Source organism: Gossypium raimondii, chromosome 11 (assembly GCF_025698545.1).
Source record: "Gossypium raimondii isolate GPD5lz chromosome 11, ASM2569854v1, whole genome shotgun sequence".
Lineage (NCBI taxonomy): Eukaryota > Viridiplantae > Streptophyta > Magnoliopsida > Malvales > Malvaceae > Gossypium > Gossypium raimondii.
In genome coordinates, this window is record NC_068575.1 from 25,021,065 (window position 1) to 25,030,098 (window position 9,034).

At 35.5% G+C, this 9,034-nt stretch overlaps 1 non-coding gene across 1 annotated transcript; it reads right to left on the reverse strand.

The window, feature by feature from the left end:
* Window positions 1-3,566: 3,566 nt before the first annotated feature.
* LOC128035129 (small nucleolar RNA R71) lies at window positions 3,567-3,673 on the reverse strand. Its single transcript, XR_008191531.1, has one exon. It is a non-coding gene; the product is annotated as a small nucleolar RNA R71 (small nucleolar RNA).
* Window positions 3,674-9,034: the final 5,361 nt, after the last annotated feature.

Consider the following 9,034-nt stretch of genomic DNA (forward strand, 5'->3'; position numbering starts at 1 on the left):
GAAGCCTGTGTGCTGCCCCAATATGAACATGTACAATAATAATAAAAGGGATAGCTCACAAATGAGGCCGCGAACTGGCTAAGTCCCTTCACACGATCCACAACAACCTAAGATACTTGAAAACAAATTGGGAAAAGAAGAAATAGGGTAAGTTCAACATGAACTTAGTGAGTACCAGAGATCTAGAACCTTTGCATAAAAAATTAGCACATCAGTACATCACCATGCAAGTACGCTAAGAGATAATAAGTCAAGAAGCTAATCCTAGGGGGTGAACGAAAGTATTCAACAGGCATGGCGTACTCCCTCACTACAACTCTCCGCTTCTATGGTGCACACAAAAATTTAGCTCACGCATGCCATATCTAGCACATACTACAACTTGCATATTGCAACAACTCACACTTTACCACAACTCACACATTAAACAACTCGTACATTCTTCGGCTTGCATATTGAGCAGCTCACAAATTCTACGGTGCGTATATTTAACAGCTCACACATACTATGACTCGCATATTGAACAACTCGAATATGCTATAGCTGGTAAAAACTACAGCTCATAGAATGATGCAATTCACACGTTATTGCAGTCCATTCTTTTGTTACAACTTACACATGATCACAACTCACACATGGGCACAACTGGCACATTTGGCATGGATCGCACGTACTACTATACGGAGTTAGCTCGCACCTAACTATTTTACATAGTCAGTTGGCACCTTATCTCGGTTTGCACATAAGTAGATTACGGAGTCAATTCACACATTGATACAACTTACACATTGCCATTACACAGTCATCAACTTATCTTGCACATAATTACTTTCTTTAGAGAGCTTGCACATGAATACTTGCAGAGTTCACACACACATGAATACTTTACAAAATCTATTCACGTATATGTCCTTACTTGGTTGCCTCACACATAACCACTTACATAGAACTCACATATCACAGCTCGTACATATTACGGCTCGCATATCACATCTCACGCATTTTACTGCTTGTGCACATTTAATATATCGACACCTTAAACATATACAATGTAATGACAATTCTCATATACAATGCTTTGCACTCATTTCATATATTCGATGCAATGATAGGTCGCATATATATTCCATCACAAACTAGTTCATGCATTCGATGCAATGACAGTTCGCATATACATTCCATCACAAAATAATTCATGCATTCGATACAATGACAACTCGCATATACATTCTATAATAGCCTGCTCAACGTAGATCGTATTGATATACTATTTAGCGTATGGTTGATTAAGCCAATGGTAGAAAAAATGGATGAATTGGTGATTTGTCCATTAACGATTTTGGTGGCTGATCTATTGTAATTCATTGTTACATATTAAACCATTTTTTATACTTAATGAGCTTGAATAAAAGCAATTTCATCATGTTTTACTTAGATTTTCACTTTTAGTTATCACATAATAAAAAAATGTTATTTGAGCCGTTTATATGACTTTAGGTGCTAAAGTAGGTGTAAAAGAAGACTAACATGTTTGGTGAGTGTGTAAGACATCATTTGGAGGCATGAGAACATGAGACTAGTCACTATGTTGCAATGCAGAGGTTCGGCATCGCAACATAGCTAGTAGGATATCCAAAATAGCAAGACTTCCTTTGGTGTTGCAATATAGTGAAAAGATGTCATCACATAGCCCTAAATCTGATCCTGAGCCAAGTGAACTACCACTAGTGTCGCGACATAAGGTAGAGGATGTTGCGACACCGACTTGACGTGAAGAATTAATGAGATGAGGGCGTTTTGGTCTACACAATGAACCGTAGCATAAAAACACCAGCTGAACCAGGGCTATAGACGATGTCCAACCCTAAATCTATAAATAGGCTTCACTGAACACTTCTTAGATGACTTTCTATATGTTTAAAGTTTTATTCTAGTTTAGGTTGCAACTTTTATTTCTAGTTTTTAGTTTCCTTTGTAATTAGAATTTCTTTTCAGTTATATTTTCACTTTTTTTACGAAGGATCTAATTTGTAGATTCATCAAACTCTTGTGGATTTCTGTGCTTTCAATTCATCAATACAATTCAGGATTTCTCTTAAACTTTTACTCTTGATTTATTCTTCATGTTTATCTTATTTATCAAGTTATGTGATTTATAGGGTCCATGATGAACTAATCCTCTTGTGGGGGATTAGTGAGTAGATGTGGGAGTAATTAATTTCTATGTAAGGTTTCTTAATAGATCAATTGGTTGGGATAAGAAGAACTTTAACCCTAGGCCTAACAACAGTAGGAAGTCGTCTAGGTGGGAATGAACTCAAAATTGGTATTGCCTATTCGTGAACCCTTTACCCTAATCCGATGTAGACTGTGAGGTCGAGAGATAAGTAGTTCTTTCCAATTCATTAGTTTAGTGGAAGATCGAGAGATGTTACTAGGTTAGCGACTAGTTGATTGAGTAGCACCCGACATAGGAATTAGTTATGACCACTGAAGTAAGTTAGTCTTCCATGCTTAGATTTGATTGATTCAACAAATTAGTTTTTTGTTTTTATTCTTTTATGCTATTTATTTATTTTCTTATAAAATAATTTCTGTTCACTTTATGTTTTATCATAATATAATTTCATTTTACTAATTAGATCTATTAATGTTGGAGTTATTATTAATTTAACATTCTCCTCCGTTGGGTACGATCCTCAGAGTACTTCCATACTTCGTTGTAAAAACTATATTACAACCTGACTCGTATACTTGTGGAAACCACCTAACTCTTATTTGGTTGTAGGAATTATACTCTAGATGTTAGTACGTTCGGAGGCGGTCAAGTTGTTGGCGTCGTTGTCAAGGAGACAACGTCACTAAATTAGTTTTAATTTTTGCGATCAATAGAATAATTGGGAAATTTTTAAATTATAGATAGATTTTCTATTTTCCTTTACTAAAGTTTTTATTTTTCATTTTTGTTTCAGTGTATGACTCGTAGTAGATGCACACTTATAGAGCCACCCACTGATCTAAAAAGAATAATTCATAGAAATCATCGATAGCAACAACAACAACAACAGATACAAAATAACCCAATTATTGTGGGCAACACACCACGAGAAAACCCATTGTTTGACGAACTTGACAAAGCTAACATACAAGATTTACCACCACCATAACTACCGTTAAACCCACCGATGAAACTGGAAGAAAGGAATTAAGAGACTACACGCTACCAAATTTGAATATGGTACAAAGCAGTATTACGAGGCCGACCATCATGGAAAATAATTTCGAGATTAAACCTGCCATAATGCAGATGATCCAAAACAATCTGCAATTCAGAGGGATCATGACAGAGGACCCAAATCAACACTTAAAATGGTTTCTCCAACTTTGTGATACGTTTAAATTTAACGGGGTCAGCGTTTATGCTATTCATCTTTGGTTGTTACCCTTCTCCTTAATCGATAACGCTTTCTCTTGGTTAGAGTTGTAGGCATCAGGATCTATCACGACATGGAACGAATTTGCAGAGAAGTTTATACACAAGCTTTTTCCTATCTACGAAGATGGTCCAACTCAGGAGGGAGATTGTCACACTTAAACAACTAGAAGGAGAAAGTTTTCATGAGGCGTGGGAATGATTTAAGATGTTGGTCCAAAGATGTCTGCACCATGGTCTACCCGAATGGTGGAAATTGAAAGTGTTCTATAATGGGCTGGATGCACACGCACGATCAGGACTTTATAGAGCCATAGGAGGAGCCTTGATGAATCAAACATATGAGGATGTGTATGATCTTATTGAAAACATGGTGATGAATTCCTGCCAATGGCCAAATGAGTGATTTATTTATGGCCAGAGACCATCCACAGTAAAAGTTGTTCGTAAGGAAGATAAATATGAACAAATTTTGGACAAACTCAACCGGATATATTCAACATCTAGTGGATCTTTAATATTTTGCGGAGACAAACCTCTTAGTCAATATTTTGATAACCTAGCTGAGAACGTGAATTATATATCTAATAGGGTTAGAAATCCCTATTCAAACACTTATAATCCTAGTTGGAAAGATCACCTGAATTTGAGATGGGGCAAAAATTAGGGAAGAGGTAATAATTCCAATTCTGTTAAAGAAAATGCTACTTACCAACCTCCATATCTGCAGAAACCTCAGGAAAGGGCCAACCCGAATGACCACACTGCATGTGGTCAATGATTGGATCAAATCGAGGGAGAGATGCATTCAATGTGTACCAAAGTAAAATAGGTGCATTTTGAGTGTACCCAAATGAAAAAGACATTAACTAAACTTCAAGATCAAATAAGCCAATTGATGAGTATTATGGGAGACATTAAAAGAAAAATTTGCACCGAAACCCGAAGCAACACCGAGAATAATCCTCGGAGGAAAGGGAAGGAGCATGTCAAAGAAATTGCGCTCCATTTGGGTAAGGTACTGAGTAACCCAGAGAACCCAACTCAAGAGGAAGGCAAGGAGGATACCGATGATTTTCAAGAAGAAGCTCTCCAAAATGAAGATGCTGAACCAGAAAAGGTAGCTGAGTTAGAAACTAAGACGGTAGTTGAGCCAAACAGAGAACCTACACTAACCAAGGTACCATTCCCTTCACGGTTAGAGAATAAGCAAAAAAGGGGTGAAGCGAAATTTGTAAGTTTTCTAAACTTATTCAAGTCACTTAATGTTAACTTGCTTCTAGTAGAATTAATGGAAAAAGTTCCTAAATATGCAAAGTACTTAAAATAAATTATGGTTAGGCGTAAAGAAATTAAAATGGGTGTCTTCTAGTTTGTCTAGAATTGCTTTGGCAGTCTTAAGCTCTCTAGTCTCTTACAAAGGGTACCGGTTATGCTTGCCAACATATAGCAGTGAGCTATCTCATCAGACTCCTCCTAGCATTTTTTAGCTTCATCTTAAGTGGCCGAAGGGCATTTATTATTAAGGACTATCTTTAGTTTCTTGTAACACCTTATACTCGACCCGATTGTCAGGTCCGGCTACGAAGTGTTACAGTTAAGCCGAGTTACCTATCAGTGGTTCTAACTTGATTTATTCATTTTTTAGAATAACTTTACTTCAATCTCTTTAATTATCAATTAGTTTTACAAATAAAGTCTCTACATTCACTAAGGTTTTTTTTTATAATAATTTTTCCTTACTAAACATAATTAAATATTTATATTGACTGGTAAATTAGGGCCCCAACATATTTACACTTAATAAATTCCTTCAAGGTGTAGTCTCTAAGGATGCCCCTCTATATGCATGATACATCTACTACATTAACCACGTGGGCTCGACAATGTTTGCCTTAGTCCTTCTACATGATCCTCAAAGCATCCGTTGACCCTACATTTAAGGTGAAAACATACGCAAGTTCAAAAGAACTTAGTGAGGATCTATACAATAATCTTGTTCAGTGACCTAAGGCTCTCAGTCATCAAAGAAAAATAATGCATATAATTAAACTTTCTGATTTTAGTAACTGATCCTACAGTTTGACTGTTGCAGGAAACGTTCTTTTACTCCTCTTGAATGGAACATTTGCGGGCATATCGGGCCAATTTAAAAGTATTTGGTGAGGTACCCTATGGTTAGACTCATCAAATGATACCCTTGAAGCAAATATGCAGATTGGCGAGGTACCTTTGGCGGACTTGCAGATATTTCACCACAACTGTAGATTTTTGTCTTGACCCCTTTCTTTCCACATTGGACTCAATACCTGACTACAGTGTTACCCTGCCATTACCTTCTTGTATCTCATTTCTATGTATCCCCTTCTCTAAAGGAAAACCCATTTAATGATATTCTCATTTACAACCCTGAATTTGTGATTTAGTTGATAATTAAACATCCCTTTCTTTACAGACTTATACTCACAAGATAGTTTCGTAGGACTTTCCTACTTCAAACCAATCTAACAAAATACTCTTGATAATAGATAGTTCTCGATGGACTATCTCTTTCCTAGATTTCTTTTGGAAAAATTCCACATGCGATGGTTTTTAGCGGACCTTTACTTCAGTTAGCCCCATGTGGATTATCCCATGCCAGACAGCCCTGACAGACCTCTTTTTTCTTTGAAAATCTTAAGTGAATTGTATCGATCATTCATCCTTGGGCAAACATACCCTTCCACGGGATCATTTGGCGAACTACCCACTCATCTACTTCTTTATCGGTCACTAATTAGGATTTCAAATATGATAATTCATTATGTACTTGCTTAGCCAATGATGGTTCCGCATAAACTCAAGTAGACCCTTAATGGCGAATACTAGATTTGCCAATACGTTAAAGGAGTTTCTCATTCCGTTCACACATGTCTACGTTAAGTCGCTTCTATAAGTTCCATTTACCATTCCATTTTGGTGGGTCTTTTTATTATCCTGTTTGCCTATTTTCTCAGTTGTGCCTCGATCACCCCGTCATTCTTTTCACCACGTGAGTAATACAGTGATTTCTCCTTTTATGCTCTGACGGGTTTTTTGGTTCACCATCTTGGTGGACTTCTTTCGTTGCCTTAGCCTTCTATGGTCTTACTCAATATGGTGTCATGTTTACTATCCTAGTAGAATTCATATGTTGCTATAGCCCAGCTATGGTCTTACACAATAAGGTGTCATGTTTACCCATAGACTTCTGATTTCAAGGAATCAATAAACCTTTTTCGAGGTGTCACTCTTGTAACAATCTATTTTTAATGAAATCAAAATAGTGGTTTCGGGACCACAAATCAATGAGTCAATTATTATATTATTAATGTCTATGGAATATTATTAAAGTCGAATTTAAATTTTGTTAAGAAATTTTGATGTTTGCTTGATTAATTAAGTAAAAAGACTAAATCGTAAAAAGTGTAAAAGTGCAGTTCTATTAGTTTAAAGGGCTAAAAGGCTATGGTAATGAAACCAAATGGACTTAAATGGTAATTAGACCATTTGAATAGTTAGTGGACATATATGGACATAGCTTAAGTGATTTTTAAAGTTAAAAACAAAGTTAATATAGTAGTTAGTAAATTAATCTAAAAACAAATAAAAGAAAGAAAAATGTACTCATCTTTTCCAAAGCTTCTTTCCACTAAATTTTGAAGGAAATAAATCCAATTTTAGGGTTCTTGAATTTGGCTAGCTTGAGGGAGTGCATGTAAATGATTCTGAGTCTCGTTTGTAATAATTTTTATGTTTTTGAGGTCGTTTTAACTTAATCTAGCTAGCCCAGGGATTAATTTGCCAAACTATTAAAGGTTGAGGGGCTTTCCATGAACTTTTTTGAACGTGTTTTGATGTTAAATGATAGGCTATGAATCTTTTTTGAGAAATAAAGAAGTTTTGTAAAGTGATTTTTGAGGAAATTTACATACAGGGATTAATTTGTAAAAATAGTAAAAGTTCATGTTAAATTTATGAAATGATGATTGGTATGGACTGGTTTAAGTCCTTAGAGAATTTTGTTAGCTTGAATGGGGGATTAAAATGCTTAGATTTCAATTTATGAGCTTAAGGACTAAATTGTAAAAAGTTAAAATATTAGGGGTAAAATAGTGATTTTGCATAAATATGAAATGTGGGCAAAATTGAATGCTAGAGGTATTAAATGGATTGAAATTTATCTATTTAGATAAATATAAATCGCGTATGAATCTAGATCGAGGAAAAGCAAAAGGTACGAGTTAGCTCGATTTAACTTCACGTCCCTAGTTGTCGAGGTAAGTTCATGTGAATAGTTATTGTTTTAATGCTATTTCAAACTGTATGTTAATATGTTATTTATCATGTAATTGAATGATGTGTATCCAAATCAATGCTATGACAGTTATCGAGTCCCGGTTGAACCTTAAGAATTCGTAGGATACAAATGACATGTCATTAGGGATTTCATGTTTTGAGTGCTAGTCTTGAATGTCCTACTAATGGCTGAGGTCCTACATTTGTTGTGGGTACTCCACAGTTCAAGAGAGCAGCGTCGTGTAGCTTACATTCCAACCCACAGCTCGTGTGAGCAAGCCTATTCACAGCTCGTGTGAGCAATGATGTAAAGGAAGGGTTATGGTTATATGTTTAAGGACACTTCGTGTGAGCTTTCTTGAGTATACGATGATATTCTAGATGGTAACAAGTAAGGAAAGGGGTTGAAATGGTAAGTTTCCAAGTGGAATTATGCATATGCTCATGGAAAGGATGAATGAATCAAATAATGTATTTTCATATGGAAATGACTTATCATGTGGTTAATCCAAATGAGTTAAGTATAAATGCACTAACTTGTGTTTTGATGATGATGTTTAGGCTTGTTCCAAGCTTTTGGTTTGGGTTACATTATGCTTATAATTATTTTTATGTACATGAAATGGTAAGTTATGTTTCATTTTCTATGAACTTACTAAGCATTAATTGCTTACTTAGTTTCTTTCCTATGATTTATAGATTATCGAAAGCTCGATCGGTTTGGAAGCTCGTCAGAGATCTATCACACTATCCAACATAAATATAGGTAGTTTTTGATGTTTTGGCCAAGGTTATAATGGCATGTATAGGAGTACTTTTAAGGTTATTTTGGTGAATGTTTAGTTGTGATTTGGCTTATATAAGTTGTGGATGTTATCTTGGTTTGGTACCATTTGATTCTTGCTAGATTATGTTGTTGTAGCTATCTTATGATGCATGTTTTGGAATGGTTCATATGGTATGTTTTGAAGTAGATTGATTATGTTTAAACTATGGCATGTTTGAAAGGTATTGAACTAGTAATTGATGATTGAAATGTGGTAATATTTGCATGTTTAGCTAAGTTTTGATGAATGCATTTGAGGTTCCTTTGAATGGCATATTGGTTAGTTGAATTAGGACTTTTGGAATAACCATTATATGTATGTTTAGCTATAGTTTAATGACTTGCAAGTGTGCACATATGGTTTAAATGTTTATGCATGAATTGGTGTTGGGAATGGCTTGTTTTGGGTGAATTTTAGGTCCATACGTGTAGCTCAGCCGTGTCTGCCACACGGCCTG